The sequence below is a fragment of the Chiloscyllium plagiosum genome, unplaced genomic scaffold (genome assembly GCF_037043375.1).
Source record: "Chiloscyllium plagiosum isolate Xiang-an unplaced genomic scaffold, Cpla_swu_hap1 HiC_scaffold_16, whole genome shotgun sequence".
In the NCBI taxonomy this organism is placed as follows: Eukaryota; Metazoa; Chordata; class Chondrichthyes; order Orectolobiformes; family Hemiscylliidae; genus Chiloscyllium; species Chiloscyllium plagiosum.
In genome coordinates, this window is record NW_028270154.1 from 34,476,022 (window position 1) to 34,491,529 (window position 15,508).

The window sequence follows — 15,508 nt, forward strand, 5'->3', positions numbered from 1 at the left end:
TGAATCAGGGTAGCTGGGTGAGGGGCTGGTGAATCGGAGTAGCTGGGTGAGGGGTTAGTGGGTGGGATAGCTGGGTGAGGGTTGGTGAATCGGGGTAGCTGGGTGAGGGGTTGGTGAATCGGGGTTGCTGGGTGAGCGGTTGGTGAATTGGTGTAGCTGGGTGAGGCGTTTGTGAATCGGTGTAGCTGGGTGAGCGGTTGGTGAATTGGTGTAGCTGGGTGAGGCGTTTGTGAATCGGGGGAGCTGGTGAGGGGTTGGTGAATCAGGGTAGCTGGGTGAGGTGTTGGTGAATTGGAATAGCGGGATGGGGGGGTTGGAGAATTGGGGTAGCTGGGTGAGGGGGGTGGTACGTGGGATAGCTGGGTGAAGTGTTGGTGAATCAGGGGGACTGGGTGAGGGGATGGTGAATCGGGCTAGCTGGGTGAGTGGTTGGTGAATTGGGGTAGCTGGGTGAGGGGAGTGGTACGTGGGAGAGCTAGGTGAAGTGTTGGTGAATCGGGGGAGCTGGGTGAGGGGTTGGTGTGTGGGATAGCTGGGTGAGGGATTGGTGAATCGGGCTAGCTGGGTGAGGGGTTGGTGAATTGGGGTAGCTGGGTGAGGGGGTTGGTACGTGGGATAGTTGGGTGAAGTGTTGGTGAATTGGGGAAGCTGGGTGAGGTGTTGGTAGGTGGGATAGCCGGGTGAAGGGTTGGTGAATCGGAGGAGCTGGGTAAGCAGTTGGTGAATCGGGGTTGCTGGGTGAGGGGTTGATGAATCGGGGCAGCTGAGAGAGGGATTGGGGAATCATGGGGGCTGGTGAGGGGTTGATGAATCAGGGCAGCTGGGTGAGGGGTTGGTGGATCAGGGTAGCTGTGTGAGAAGTTGGTGAATCGAGGGAGCTGAGTGAGGGGTTGGTGAATCAGAGTAGCTGGGTGAGGGGTTGGTGAATCAGGAGAGCTGGATGAGGGGTTGGTGAATCGGGGGAGCTGGGTGAGGGGTTGGTGAATCAGAGTAGCTGGGTGAGGGGTTGGTGAATCAGAGTAGCTGGGTGAGGGGTTGGTGAATCGGGAGAGCTGGGTGAGGGGTTGGTGAATCATGGTAGCTGGGTGGGGGTTTGGTGAATCGGGTGAGCTGGTGAGGGGTTGGAGAATTGTGGTAGCTGGGTGGGGGTTTGGTGAATCCGGTGAGCTGGTGAGGGGTTGGTGAATCAGTGCAGCTGGGTGAGGTGTTGGTGAATCAGTGCAGCTGGATGAGGTGTTGGTGAATTAGTGTAGCTGGGTGAGGGGTTAGTGGGTGTGATAGCTGGGTGAAGGGTTGGTGAATAGGGGGAGCTGGTGAGGGGTTGGAGAATCGGGGTAACTTGGTGTGGGGTTGGTGAATCGGAGTAGCTGGGTGAGGGGTTAGTGGGTGTGATAGCTGGGTGAAGGTTGGTGAATCAGGGGAGCTGGTGAGGGGTTGGTGAATCGGGGGAGCTGGTAAGGGGTTGGTGAATCAGGGTAGCTGGGTGAAGTTTGGTGAATTAGGGTAGCTGGGTGGGGGAGTTGGTGAATTGGCGTAGCTAGGTGAGGTGGGTGGTATGTGAAGTGCTGGAGAATCAGGGGAACTGGGAGAGGGGATGGTGAATCGGGTTAGGTGGGTGAGGGGTTGGTGAATCAGGGCAGCTGGGTGAGGGGTTGGTGTGTGGGATAGCTGGGTGAGGAGTTGGTGATTCAGAGTAGCTGGGTGAAGGGTTGGTGAATTGAGGGAGCTGGGTGAGGGGTTGGTGAATCGGGGTAGATGGGTGAGGGGTTGGTGAATCAGGGTAGCTGGCTGAGGGTTTGGTGGGTGGGATAGCTGGGTGAGGAGTTGGTGAATCAGGGGAACTGGGTGAGAGGTTGGTGAATCGGGCTGGCTGGGTGAGGGGTTGGTGAATCGAGGGAGCTGGGTGAGGGGTTAGTGAATCGGGAGAGCTGGGTGAGGGGTTGATGAATCGGGGTAGCTGGGTGAGGGGTTGATGAATCGGGGTAGCTGGGTGAGGGGTTAGTGTGTGGGATAGCTGGGTGAGGGGTTGGTGAATCAGGGTAGCTGGGTGAGGAGTTGGTGAATCAGAGTAGCTGGGTGAGGGGTTGGTGAATTGGGATAGATGGGTGAGGGGTTGGTGAATCAGAGTAGCTGAGTGAGGGATTGGTGAATTGGGATAGATGGGTGAGGGGTTGGTGAATCAGGGTAGCTAATGAGGGAGTTGGTGAATTGGGGGAGCTGGGTGAAGGATTGGTGGGTGGGATAGCTGGTGAAGGGTTGGTGAATCAGTGGAACTGGATGAGGAGTTGGTGAATTGGGGTAGCTGGGAGAGGGGTTGATGAATCGGGGGAGCTGTGTGAGGGGTTGGTGTGTGGGATAGCTGTGTGAGGGGTTGGTGAATCGGGGTAGCTGGGTGCGGGTTGGTGAATCGGGGTAGCTGTGTGAGGGGCTGGTGTGTGGAATAGCTGTGTGAGGGGTTGGTGTGTGGGATAGTTGGGTGAGGGGTTGTTGAATCAGGGTAGCTGGGTGAGGGGTTGGTGAATCGGGGGAGCTGGTTGGGGGGTTGGTGAATTGTGGGAGCTGGTGAGGGGTTGGTGATTTCAGGCAGCTGGGTGAGTGGTTGTTGAATCGGGTGAGCTGGTGAGGGGATTGGTATGTGGGAGAGCTGGGTGAAGGGTTGGTGAATCAGGGGAACTGGGTGAGGGGTTGGTGAATCGGGGTGGCTGGGTTAGGGGTTGGTGAATCGGGGTAGCTTGATGAGGGGTTGGTGGGTGGGATAGCTGCGTGAGGGGTTGGTGAATCGGGTTAACTAGGTAAGGGGTTGATGAATCGGGGTAGCTGGGTGAGGGGTTGGTAGGTGGGATAGCTGGGTGATGGGCTGGTGAATCGGGCTAGCTGGGTGTGGGGTTGGTGTGTGGGATAGCTGGGTGAGGGGTTGGTGAATCGGGGTAGCTGTGTGAGGGGTTGATGAATTGGAGGAGCTGGGTGAGGGGTTGGTGAATCGGGGTAGCTGGGTGAGGGGTTGGTGAATCGGGGTAGGTGGGTGAGGGGTTGGTGTGTGGGATAGCTGGGTGAGGGGTTGGCGAATCGGGGGAGCTGGATGAGGGGTTGGTTAATCAGAGTAGCTGGATGAGGGGTTGGTTAATCAGAGTAGCTGGGTGAGGGGTTGGTCAATTGGGGTAGATGGGTGAGGGGTTGGTGAATCAGGGTAGCTGGGTGATGGGTTGGTCAATTGGGGTAGATGTGAGGGGTTGGTGAATCAGGGTAGCTAGATGAGGGGTTGTGAATCGGGGGAGCTGGGTGAAGGGTTGGTGGTTCGGATAGCTGGGTGAAGGTTTGGTGAATCGGTGTAGCTGGGTGAGGGGTTGGTGTGTGGTATAGCTGGGTGAGGGGTTGGTGAATCAGTGTAGCTGGGTGAAGGGTTGGTGGGTGGGATAGCTTGGTGCGGGTTGGTGAATCGGTATAGCTGGGTGACGGGTTGGTGGGTGGGATAGCTGTGTGAGGGGTTGGTGAATCGGGGTTGCTGGGTGAGGGGTTGGTGAATCCGGGCAGCTGTGAGTGGGTTTGGTGAATTGGTGTAGCTGGGTGAGGTGTTGGTGAATCGGGGTAGCTGGGTGAGGGGTTGGTGTGTGGGATAGCTGGGTGAGAGGTTGGTGAATCAGGGTAGCTGGGTGAGGGGTTGGTGAATCAGGGTAGCTGGGTGAGGGGTTGGTGAATCAGAGTAGCTGGGTGAGGGGTTGGTGAATTGGGGTAGATGGGTGAGGGGTTGGTGAATCAGGGTAGCTGGGTGAGGGGTTGGTGAATTTGGGTAGATGGGTGAGGGGTTGGAGAATCAGGGTAGCTGGGTGAGGGGTTTGTCAATTGGGGTAGATGTGAGGGGTTGGTGAATCAGGGTAGCTAGATGAGGGGTTGGTGAATCGGAGGAGCTGGCTGAGGGGTTGTTGTGTGGGTTAGCTGGTGAGGGGTTCGTGAATTGGGGGAGCTGGGTGAGGGGTTGGTGAATCGTGGTAGCATGGTGAGGGGTTGGAGAATTGGGGTAGATGGGTGAGGGGTTGGTGAATCGGGGTAGCTGGGTGGCGGGGTTGGTGAATCGTGGGAGCTGGATGAGGGGTTGTTGAATCAGAGTAGCTGGGTGAGGGGTTGGTGGGTGGGTTAGCTGGGTGAGGGGTTGGCGAATCATTGTAGCTGGGAGAGGGGTTGGTGAATCGGGCGAACTGGTGAGGGGTTGGTGAATTGGAGTCGCTGGGTGAGTGGTTGGTGGGAGGGATAGGTGGGTGAGGGGTTGATGAATCAAGCGAACTTGGTGAGGGGATGGTGAACCAGGGTAGCTGGGTGAAGCGTTGGTGAATCGGGTAGCTGGGTGAAGGGTTTGTGGGTGGGATAGCTGGGTGAGGGGTTGGTGAATCAGGGGAACTGGGTGAGAGGTTGGTGAATCGGGCTGGCTGGGTGAGGGGTTGGTGAATCGAGGGAGCTGGGTGAGGGGTTAGTGAATCGGGAGAGCTGGGTGAGGGGTTGATGAATCGGGGTAGCTGGGTGAGAGGTTGGTGTGTGGGATAGCTGGGTGAGGGGTTGTTGAATCAGGGTAGCTGGGTGAGGGGTTGGTGAATCAGAGTAGCTGGGTGAGGGGTTGGTGAATTGGGATAGATGGGTGAGGGGTTGGTGAATCAGGGTAGCAAATGAGGGAGTTGGTGAATTGGGGGAGCTGGGTGAAGGGTTGGTGGGTGGGATAGCTGGTGAAGGGTTGGTGAATCAGTGGAACTGGATGAGGAGTTGGTGAATTGGGGTAGCTGGGAGAGGGGTTGATGAATCGGGGGAGCTGTGTGAGGGGTTGGTGTGTGGGATAGCTGTGTGAGAGGTTGGTGAATCGGGGTAGCTGGGTGCGGGTTGGTGAATCGGGGTAGCTGTGTGAGGGGCTGGTGTGTGGAATAGCTGTGTGAGGGGTTGGTGTGTGGGATAGTTGGGTAAGGGGTTGTTGAATCAGGGTAGCTGGGTGAGGGGTTGGTGAATCGGAGCTGGGTGGGGGGTTGGTGAATTGTGGGAGCTGGTGAGGGGTTGGTGAATTCAGGCAGCTGGGTGAGTGGTTGGTGAATCGGGTGAGCTGGTGAGGTGATTGGTATGTGGGAGAGCTGGGTGAAGGGTTGGTGAATCAGGGGAACTGGGTGAGGGGTTGCTGAATCGGGGTAGCTGGGTAAGGGGTTGATGAATCGGGGTAGCTGGATGAGGGGTTGGTAGGTGGGATAGCTGCGTGATGGGCTGGTGAATCGGGCTAGCTGGGTGTGGGGTTGGTGTGTGGGATAGCTGGGTGAGGGGTTGGTGAATCGGGGTGGCTGTGTAAGGGGTTGGTGAATCGGGGTAGCTGGATGAGGGGTTGGTAGGTGGTATAGCTGAGTGAGGGGTTGGTGAATCAGTGTAGCTGGGTGAAGGGTTGGTGGGTGGGATAGCTTGGTGCGTGTTGGTGAATCGGGAGAGCAGGGTCAAGTGTTGGTAAATCGGGGTCGCTGGGTGAGGGATTGGTGAACCGTGGGGGCTGGTGAAGGGTTGATGAATCAGGGTAGCTGGGTGAGGGGTTGGTGAATCAGTGGAGCTGGTTAAAGGGTTAGTGGGTGGGATAGGTGGGTGAGGTGTTGGTGAATCGGGGTAGCTGGGTGAGGGATTGGTGAATCGGTGTAGCTGGGTGACGGGTTGGTGTGTGGTATAGCTGGGTGAGGGGTTGGTGAATCAGTGTAGCTGGGTGAGGGGTTGGTGGGTGGGATAGCTGCGTGAGGGGTTGGTGAATCGGGGTTGCTGGGTGAGGGGTTGGTGAATCCGGGCAGCTGTGAGAGGGTTTGGTGAATTGGTGTAGCTGGGTGAGGGGTTGGTGAATCAGTGTAGCTGGGTGAGGGGTTGGTGGGTGGGATAGCTGCGTGAGGGGTTGGTGAATCGGGATTGCTGGGTGAGGGGTTGGTGAATCCGGGCAGCTGTGAGAGGGTTTGGTGAATTGGTGTAGCTGGGTGAGGTGTTGGTGAATCGGGGGAGCCGGTGAGGAGTTGGTGAATCAGGGTAGCTGGGTGAGGTGTTGGTGAATCAGGGTAGCTGGGTGTGGGGGTTGGTGAATTGGGATAGCCGGGTGAAGTGTTGGTGAATCAGGGGAACTGGGTGAGGGGATAGTGAATCGGGCTAGCTGGGTGAGGGGTTGGTGAATTTGAGTAGCTGAGTGAGGGGTTGGTGAATCAGGGCAGCTGGGTGAAGTGTTGGTGAATCGGGGGAGCTGGGTGAAGGGTTGGTGGGTGGGATAGCTGGGTGTAGGGTTGGTGAATGAGGGTAGCTGGGCCAGGGGTTGGTGAATCGGTGTAGCTAGGTGAGGGGTTGGTGTGTGGGATAGCTTGGTGCGGGTTGGTTAATCGGTGGAGCTGGGTGAAGGGTTGGTGCGTGGGATAGCTGCGTGAGGGGTTGATGAATCGGGGCCACTGGGTGAGAGTTGGTGAAACTGGGCAGCTATGTGAGGGGTTGGTGAATCGGTGTAGCTGGGTGAGGAGTTGGTGAATCAGGATAGCTGGGTGAGGGGTTGCTGAATCAGGTGGCTGGGTGAGGGGTTGGTGAATCGGGGTCGCAGGGTGAGGGGTTGGTGAATAGTGGGGGCTGGTGAGGGGTTGATGAATCAGGGCAGCTGGGTGAGGGGTTTGTGGATTAGGGCAGCTGGGTGAGGGGTTGGTGAATCGGGGGAGCTGGGTGAGCGGTTGGTGAATCAGCTGAGTGACGGATTGGTGGGTGGGAAGGCTTGGTGCGGGTTGGTGAATCGGGGTCGCTGGGTGAGGGGTTGGTGAATCGGCGTCACTGGGTGGGGGGTTGGTGAATCGATGGAGCTGGTGAGGGCCTGGTGAATCAGGGTAGGTGGGTCAGGTGTTGGTGAATTGGGGTAGCTGGGTGGGGGGGTTGGTGAATTGGGGTAGCTGGGTGAGGGTGGTGGTACGTGGGATAGCTGGGTGAGGGGTTGGTGGGTGGGATAGCTTGGTGCGGGTTGGTGAATCGGGGTCGCTGGGTGAGGGGTTGGTGAATCGGCGTCACTGGGTGGGGGGTTGGTGAATCGATGGAGCTGGTGAGGGCCTGGTGAATCAGGGTAGGTGGGTCAGGTGTTGGTGAATAGGGGTAGCTGGGTGGGGGGGTTGGTGAATTGGGGTAGCTGGGTGAGGGTGGTGGTACGTGGGATAGCTGGGTGAGGGGTTGGTGGGTGGGATAGCGGTGCGGGTTGGTGAATCGGGGTCGCTGGGTGAGGAGTTGGTGAATCAGGATAGCTGGGTGAGGTGTTAGTGAATTGGGGTAGCTGGGTGGGGGGTTGGTGAATTGGGGTAGCTGGGTGAGGGGGGGTGGTACGTGGGATAGCTGGGTGAGGTGTTGGTGAATCAGGGGAACTGGGTGAGGGGTTGGTGAATCGGAGCTGGGTGGGGGGTTGGTGAATTGTGGGAGCTGGTGAGGGGTTGGTGAATTCAGGCAGCTGGGTGAGTGGTTGGTGAATCGGGTGAGCTGGTGAGGTGATTGGTATGTGGGAGAGCTGGGTGAAGGGTTGGTGAATCAGGGGAACTGGGTGAGGGGTTGCTGAATCGGGGTAGCTGGGTAAGGGGTTGATGAATCGGGGTAGCTGGATGAGGGGTTGGTAGGTGGGATAGCTGCGTGATGGGCTGGTGAATCGGGCTAGCTGGGTGTGGGGTTGGTGTGTGGGATAGCTGGGTGAGGGGTTGGTGAATCGGGGTGGCTGTGTGAGGGGTTGGTGAATCGGGGTAGCTGGATGAGGGGTTGGTAGGTGGGATAGCTGAGTGAGGGGTTGGTGAATCAGTGTAGCTGGGTGAAGGGTTGGTGGGTGGGATAGCTTGGTGCGTGTTGGTGAATCGGGAGAGCAGGGTCAAGTGTTGGTAAATCGGGGTCGCTGGGTGAGGGATTGGTGAACCGTGGGGGCTGGTGAAGGGTTGATGAATCAGGGTAGCTGGGTGAGGGGTTGGTGAATCAGTGGAGCTGGTTAAAGGGTTAGTGGGTGGGATAGGTGGGTGAGGTGTTGGTGAATCGGGGTAGCTGGGTGAGGGATTGGTGAATCGGTGTAGCTGGGTGACGGGTTGGTGTGTGGTATAGCTGGGTGAGGGGTTGGTGAATCAGTGTAGCTGGGTGAGGGGTTGGTGGGTGGGATAGCTGCGTGAGGGGTTGGTGAATCGGGGTTGCTGGGTGAGGGGTTGGTGAATCCGGGCAGCTGTGAGAGGGTTTGGTGAATTGGTGTAGCTGGGTGAGGGGTTGGTGAATCAGTGTAGCTGGGTGAGGGGTTGGTGGGTGGGATAGCTGCGTGAGGGGTTGGTGAATCGGGATTGCTGGGTGAGGGGTTGGTGAATCCGGGCAGCTGTGAGAGGGTTTGGTGAATTGGTGTAGCTGGGTGAGGTGTTGGTGAATCGGGGGAGCCGGTGAGGAGTTGGTGAATCAGGGTAGCTGGGTGAGGTGTTGGTGAATCAGGGTAGCTGGGTGTGGGGGTTGGTGAATTGGGATAGCCGGGTGAAGTGTTGGTGAATCAGGGGAACTGGGTGAGGGGATAGTGAATCGGGCTAGCTGGGTGAGGGGTTGGTGAATTTGAGTAGCTGAGTGAGGGGTTGGTGAATCAGGGCAGCTGGGTGAAGTGTTGGTGAATCGGGGGAGCTGGGTGAAGGGTTGGTGGGTGGGATAGCTGGGTGTAGGGTTGGTGAATGAGGGTAGCTGGGCCAGGGGTTGGTGAATCGGTGTAGCTAGGTGAGGGGTTGGTGTGTGGGATAGCTTGGTGCGGGTTGGTTAATCGGTGGAGCTGGGTGAAGGGTTGGTGCGTGGGATAGCTGCGTGAGGGGTTGATGAATCGGGGTCACTGGGTGAGAGTTGGTGAAACTGGGCAGCTATGTGAGGGGTTGGTGAATCGGTGTAGCTGGGTGAGGAGTTGGTGAATCAGGATAGCTGGGTGAGGTGTTAGTGAATTGGGGTAGCTAGGTGGGGGGTTGGTGAATTGGGGTAGCTGGGTGAGGGGGGGGGTACGTGGGATAGCTGGGTGAGGTGTTGGTGAATCAGGGGAACTGGGTGAGGGGTTGTTGAATCGGGCTAGCTGGGTGAGGGGTTGGTGAATAGTGGGGGCTGGTGAGGGGTTGATGAATCAGGGCAGCTGGGTGAGGGGTTTGTGGATCAGGGCAGCTGGGTGAGGGGTTGGTGAATCGGGGGAGCTGGGTGAGCGGTTGGTGAATCAGCTGGGTGACGGATTGGTGGGTGGGAAGGCTTGGTGCGGGTTGGTGAATCGGGGTCGCTGGGTGAGGGGTTGGTGAATCGGCGTCACTGGGTGGGGGGTTGGTGAATCGATGGAGCTGGTGAGGGCCTGGTGAATCAGGGTAGGTGGGTCAGGTGTTGGTGAATAGGGGTAGCTGGGTGGGGGGGTTGGTGAATTGGGGTAGCTGGGTGAGGGTGGTGGTACGTGGGATAGCTGGGTGAGGGGTTGGTGGGTGGGATAGCGGTGCGGGTTGGTGAATCGGGGTCGCTGGGTGAGGAGTTGGTGAATCAGGATAGCTGGGTGAGGTGTTAGTGAATTGGGGTAGCTGGGTGGGGGGTTGGTGAATTGGGGTAGCTGGGTGAGGGGGGGTGGTACGTGGGATAGCTGGGTGAGGTGTTGGTGAATCAGGGGAACTGGGTGAGGGGTTGTTGAATCGGGCTAGCTGGGTGAGGGGTTGGTGTGTAGGATAGCTGGGTGAGGGGTTGGTGAATCAGGGTAGCTGTGTGAGGGGTTGCTGAATCAGGTGGCTGGGTGAGGGGTTGGTGAATCGGGGTCGCAGGGTGAGGGGTTGGTGAATAGTGGGGGCTGGTGAGGGGTTGATGAATCAGGGCAGCTGGGTGAGGGGTTTGTGGATTAGGGCAGCTGGGTGAGGGGTTGGTGAATCGGGGGAGCTGGGTGAGCGGTTGGTGAATCAGCTGAGTGACGGATTGGTGGGTGGGAAGGCTTGGTGCGGGTTGGTGAATCGGGGTCGCTGGGTGAGGGGTTGGTGAATCGGCGTCACTGGGTGGGGGGTTGGTGAATCGATGGAGCTGGTGAGGGCCTGGTGAATCAGGGTAGGTGGGTCAGGTGTTGGTGAATTGGGGTAGCTGGGTGGGGGGGTTGGTGAATTGGGGTAGCTGGGTGAGGGTGGTGGTACGTGGGATAGCTGGGTGAGGGGTTGGTGGGTGGGATAGCTTGGTGCGGGTTGGTGAATCGGGGTCGCTGGGTGAGGGGTTGGTGAATCGGCGTCACTGGGTGGGGGGTTGGTGAATCGATGGAGCTGGTGAGGGCCTGGTGAATCAGGGTAGGTGGGTCAGGTGTTGGTGAATTGGGGTAGCTGGGTGGGGGGGTTGGTGAATTGGGGTAGCTGGGTGAGGGTGGTGGTACGTGGGATAGCTGGGTGAGGGGTTGGTGGGTGGGATAGCTTGGTGCGGGTTGGTGAATCGGGGTCGCTGGGTGAGGGGTTGGTGAATCGGTGGAGCTGGTGAGGGGTTGGTGAATTAGGGTAGGTGGGTCAGGTGTTGGTGAATTGGGGTAGCTGGGTGGGGGTGTTGGTGAATTGGGGTAGCTGGGTGAGGGTGTGGTACGTGGGATAGCTGGGTGAAGTGTTAGTGAATCAGGGGAACTGGATGAGGGGATGGTGAATCGGGCTAGCTGGGTGAAGAGTTGGTGAGTTGGGGAAGCTGGGTGAGGGATTGGTGAATCAGGGCAGCTGGATGAGGGGTTGGTGAATTGGGGGAGCTGGGTGAGGGGTTGGTGGGTGGGGATAGCTGGGTGAGGGGTTGATGAATCGGGGGAGCTGGTGAGGGGTTGGTGAATCCGGGGAGCTGGGTGACGGTTGGTGGGTGGGATAGCTGAGTGAGGGGTTGGTGAATCGGGGTAGCTGTGTGAGTGGGCTGGTGAATCTGGGTCGCTGGGTGAGGGATTAGTGAATCGGGGGAGCTGGGTGAGGGGTTGGTGGGTGGGATAGCTGAGTGAGGGGTTGGTGAATCGGGGTAGCTGTGTGAGTGGGTTGGTGAATCTGGGTCGCTGGGTGAGGGGTTAGTGAATCGGGGGAGCTGGGTGAGGGGTTGGAGGGTGGGATAGTTGGGTGAGGGGTTGGTGAATCGGGGGAGCTGGGTGAGTGGTTGGTGGGTGGAATAGTGGGTGAGGGGTTAATGAATCGGGGGAGCTGGTGAGGGGTTGGTGAGTGGGATAGTTAGATGAGGAGTTGGTGAATTGGGGGAGCTGGGTGAGGGGTTGGTGAATCGGGGGAGATGGGTGAGTAGTTGGTGAATCGGGGGAGCTGGGTGAGTGGTTGGTGTGTGGGATAGTTAGATGAGGAGTTGATGAATTGGGGGAGCTGGGTGAGGGGTTAGTGGGTGGAATAGTGGGTAAGGGGTTAATGAATCGGGGGAGCTGGTGAGGGGTTGGTGAATCCGGGGAGCTGGGTAAGGGGTTGGTGTGTGGGATAGTTAGATGAGGAGTTGGTGAATCGGGGGAGCTGGTGAGGGGTTGGTGAATCTGGGGAGCTGGGTGAGGGGTTAGTGGGTGGAATAGTGGGTGAGGGTGACTGTTCCAGATTAGTTAAATCCCATTCCCTTTTCGCACTGGTCTGTTCGCGGTGTGGTTGCTCAGCTCTGCTGCCTCTTGTTGACTCTGTTCTGTGTTGTAATTTCACCTGATTGACATCTCATTTCTAGACATTCCTGCTGTGCCCCTGACACGTCCTCCACTGCTCTTTACTGAACAATAGTTAATTCCCTGACTTGGCTGTCATGTCATAATGAGTAGATGCCAGACCATGAGGTTACAGATTGTGGTTGAATAAAATTATATTGCTGCTGATACTTCAGGGGTGCCCAGGTTTGAGCTGCTAGATCTGATCTGAATCTACCACATTTAGCATGGTGGTAGTGCCACACAATATGATGTACAATGTGTTGAATTTGAAGAGAGGTCTTCCTGGCTCCACTGCTTTCTGGAAAAAGGAATTCCACATATTAAAGATCTTCTCAGAGAATTAACTTTCCTTATCTGAGTCTTAAATGTCATGTTCCAAATTTTTAAACTGTTGCCTCAAGTTAAAGACACAGTTAGAAAGGAAGTATTCTCCCAGTGTTCATCCTATCCAGTCCTCTCAAAACCTTATACTTGTTATAAGATTGCCTTCCATTCTTTTTAACTTTAAAGGTATAAGGCTAACTGTTCAAGCACTCCTCATAGATAAGCCTTTCATTCCACAAATGAGTTGAGTGAACCTTCTTTGAGCTGCTTTTCATGCAATTACTTCCTTTCTTAAATTTAAATAAGGAGACGAAAGTTCTGTACAGGGCTCCAGATGTGATCTAACTAAGGCCCGGTACAGCTGCACACTTCTCTATATTTATATTTGACTCCCTTTGCTTTTTTAATCACTTCCTTGACCTACACATCAGCCTTTGCGATTCATGTGTCAGGACTGCCAGATTTCTGTGTACTGTAGCGTTCTATAGATTTTCTCTATTCAAATAATCTGCTGCTTTTTCATTGTTCTTACCAAAGTGGACATGTTTTCTCACACCATACTTCATATACCAAATTTTTGCCAATTCACTTACCCTTTCTAAATCCCTCTGCAGATTCTTGATGTCCTCTTGACTACTTACTTTCTACCTCTCTTTGTCTTATCCACAAATTTAGCTACTAAATATGTGGTTTGTTCAAATTACTGATATCAGTTAGTTGGCCACTAGCACTGACCTCTGTGGCTTTCCATTAGTTAATTTGCCAACTGGAAAGTGACCCATTTATCCCTCTCCATTGCTTTTTATTAGTTAGCGAATCCTCTATCCATGCAAGTGGATTATCACCGGCACCATATTTTATACAGGAGCTTGTCTAATGCTTTTTGGAAATTGAAATACAACACATCTACAGGTCCACATTTATTCAACATGGTTGTTACTTTCGAATGAATATTAATTCATTCCTAAAAACATGAAACCTGATTGCATTATGATTTTCTAAATGTCATGCTATTACTTCCTTCAAAATGAATACTAGCATTTTCCCTGTGATAGATGCTAGGCCTGTAATTTCCTGCTTTCTATTTACTTTCTTGAAGAGATGTGTTACGATGGAAACTTCCAATCCACTGGGACCTTTTCACAATCTAGGAAATATTGAAGTATCATAACCAATATATCAGCTAGCTCAGCAGCACTTTTTTTTCCTTAACTTTCTCATCAGATTCTTTCTGCTTTGTTTGGCATATAACACAATTCTTTGTTTTTATTTTATGCCTGCTTGGCTGATGGATAGCTTTGATGAGTGAGAATTTCACTTACTCATTGACAAATTTCTAATGTTTTATCTATTCTGTTATCTTTTGTTGTCGCTTTCATTATATTAACTTCATTGACAATGTGTCATTTTGTTATTCCTGTCCCTTTCTTTCCTCACCCTCCTCTCCTTTAATGAGCACACTTTTGCACCATGTCGCCTCAGTATCCTGTTTCTTGATTGTTGAGTGCCGAATCTAAATAAAAATACATTGTAAGCTCACTATTAAAAGTGGCCACAAAGATGTTCCAGGAAAGCAGCACTGTGAAGAGCCCCCAGCACTGTTTCCTCCTCAAACCAAGTAGTGTTTGGTTTAAGCTAGTTGCCATTTTGCAAAGCTGAGATCAGGAATTCAAACACTTTGTTGAAATGAATTTAAGTTTGTCATTGAAGTGATTAATACAACTGGTGTGTCCTCAGGAGGAAATTTGGAGATCTGAGGGATGGGATTAAGGTCTTCACTGATAGAACCAGTCAACCAGCTGGTTTGTTGATGGATGCGTTGATGTGGTTTGTTCTATGGATAGTTTAGAGAGACAGCAAAGGAGACCCAATCTGAGAGTTAAATGAGGTGTTTGATTTAGAAGTGTTACCATACTTTTCAAGCAATCAAGAAGGACAAAAGGTTCTGTTCTCAGAAAATCAGTGTTTGGAAGGAGAACTGAGACAGAAGGAACCAAGGACGAGCATTTTTAAGGTGGAAGGAGGCCAAGAAAGATTTTAATGCCATCTCTGATTAGAAGGAGAAATTAAGGAATAGGTTTTTTTCTAAGGAATGTAGGTCATAACATTCTCTGTATCTCATCTGCCATTTCCACACTGTTCCCATATTCCTCAGTTTACCCAGTACCAAAACAAAATGATTAATTTCTGTTATGAACATTCTCAATGACTAAGCATCCACAGCCCAATGAGCAGAGAATTCCAAAAATTCACAGTCCTTTCAATGCAGAAATTACTCCTTATTTCAGCACTAAATCACCAGTACCTTACGCTGACGCTTTTTAAATGCATTCATTGCATTTGGGCTTCACTGACTGAACCAGTATTTGTTGGCCATATCTAATTGCCTTTTAGAAAGTGGTAATGAACTACCTTCTTGAACCATTGCAATCTTGGGGTATAAGGAAACTCAATGCTGTTCGGATTAAGTTCCAGCAACGTGAAGGAATGGCAAAATAGTTCCAAGCCAGGGTAATGTGTGGCTTGGAGGAAAATCTGCCGTTGTCCCATGCATCTGCTGTCCTTATCCATCTAGGTAGTCAAGGCTGTGCATTTGGAAGGTGGTATTGGAAAAGCCTTGATGAGCATCTGCAATGCATCTTGTAGGTGCATCTGCTGTCACTGTTCATCTGTAGTGAAGGGAGCAAATGGTGAAAGGGGTGGATCAAATGCTAATCAAGTGAAATGGTTTGTCCAAGATGGGGTCAAACCTTTAGTGTGTTACTGGAGCTGCACTCATTCAGGCAAGTGGGGGGTAGTCCATCACAATCCTCACTTTTGCTTTGTGGATAGTGGATCTGCTTTGGGGAGTCAGGAGGTGAGTTACTTCCTATAGAAGTTTCAGCCTCTGACTTGCATATGAAGTCACAGAGTTTTATGGCAGGTCTAGTTCAGGTTTTGGTTAATTGTAACCATGGTAGATGTTGGTAGTGGGGGATTTAACAATGATAATGCCATTGAATGTTAAGGGCGATGTTAGATCCTATCTTGTTTGCGATTATCATTGCCTGACATTTGTACAGTGCAAATATTACGTATCACTTATCAACCTAACCCTTGACGTTGTCCAGATTTTATTGCATGTGAGTTTTGACTGCCTTAATGTCCCTTTGATCTGATTATTGCATATTCCTGCTGACCCTCAATAACCTTTCACTATCTTGCTAATCAGGAATCTATCAACTCTGACTTCAACCTATTCAAAGACTGTGCTTTTGCCACCATTTTAGGAAGAGAGTTTCAAAGACTTATGACCCTCTGTGCAAAAGAAAACTTCTCCTCAGCTCTACCTTAAGTGGGCAACCTATTAATTACTAAATAGCAACCCTTTATTCGAGATTCTCTCACAAAAGCAACATCCTGTCCATATCCACTCTGCCAGCTCTAGCAGAATCTTATTTGCTTCAATCAAGTCACATTACTCTTCTAAACTGACCTGTCCAATCTTACCTCATAAGAAAACCTGCCCAGACTAGATATTAGACTTCTTTGAACAATCTCCAATGCATT

General features: G+C 53.3%; 1 protein-coding gene across 4 annotated transcripts in view; it reads left to right on the forward strand.

Moving 5' to 3' along the window:
- Nucleotides 1-15,508, forward strand: part of LOC122556583 (transcription factor 7-like 2) — a 243,554-nt gene that overhangs the window by 42,018 nt on the left and 186,028 nt on the right. The gene's annotated exons all lie outside the window — the stretch shown is intronic.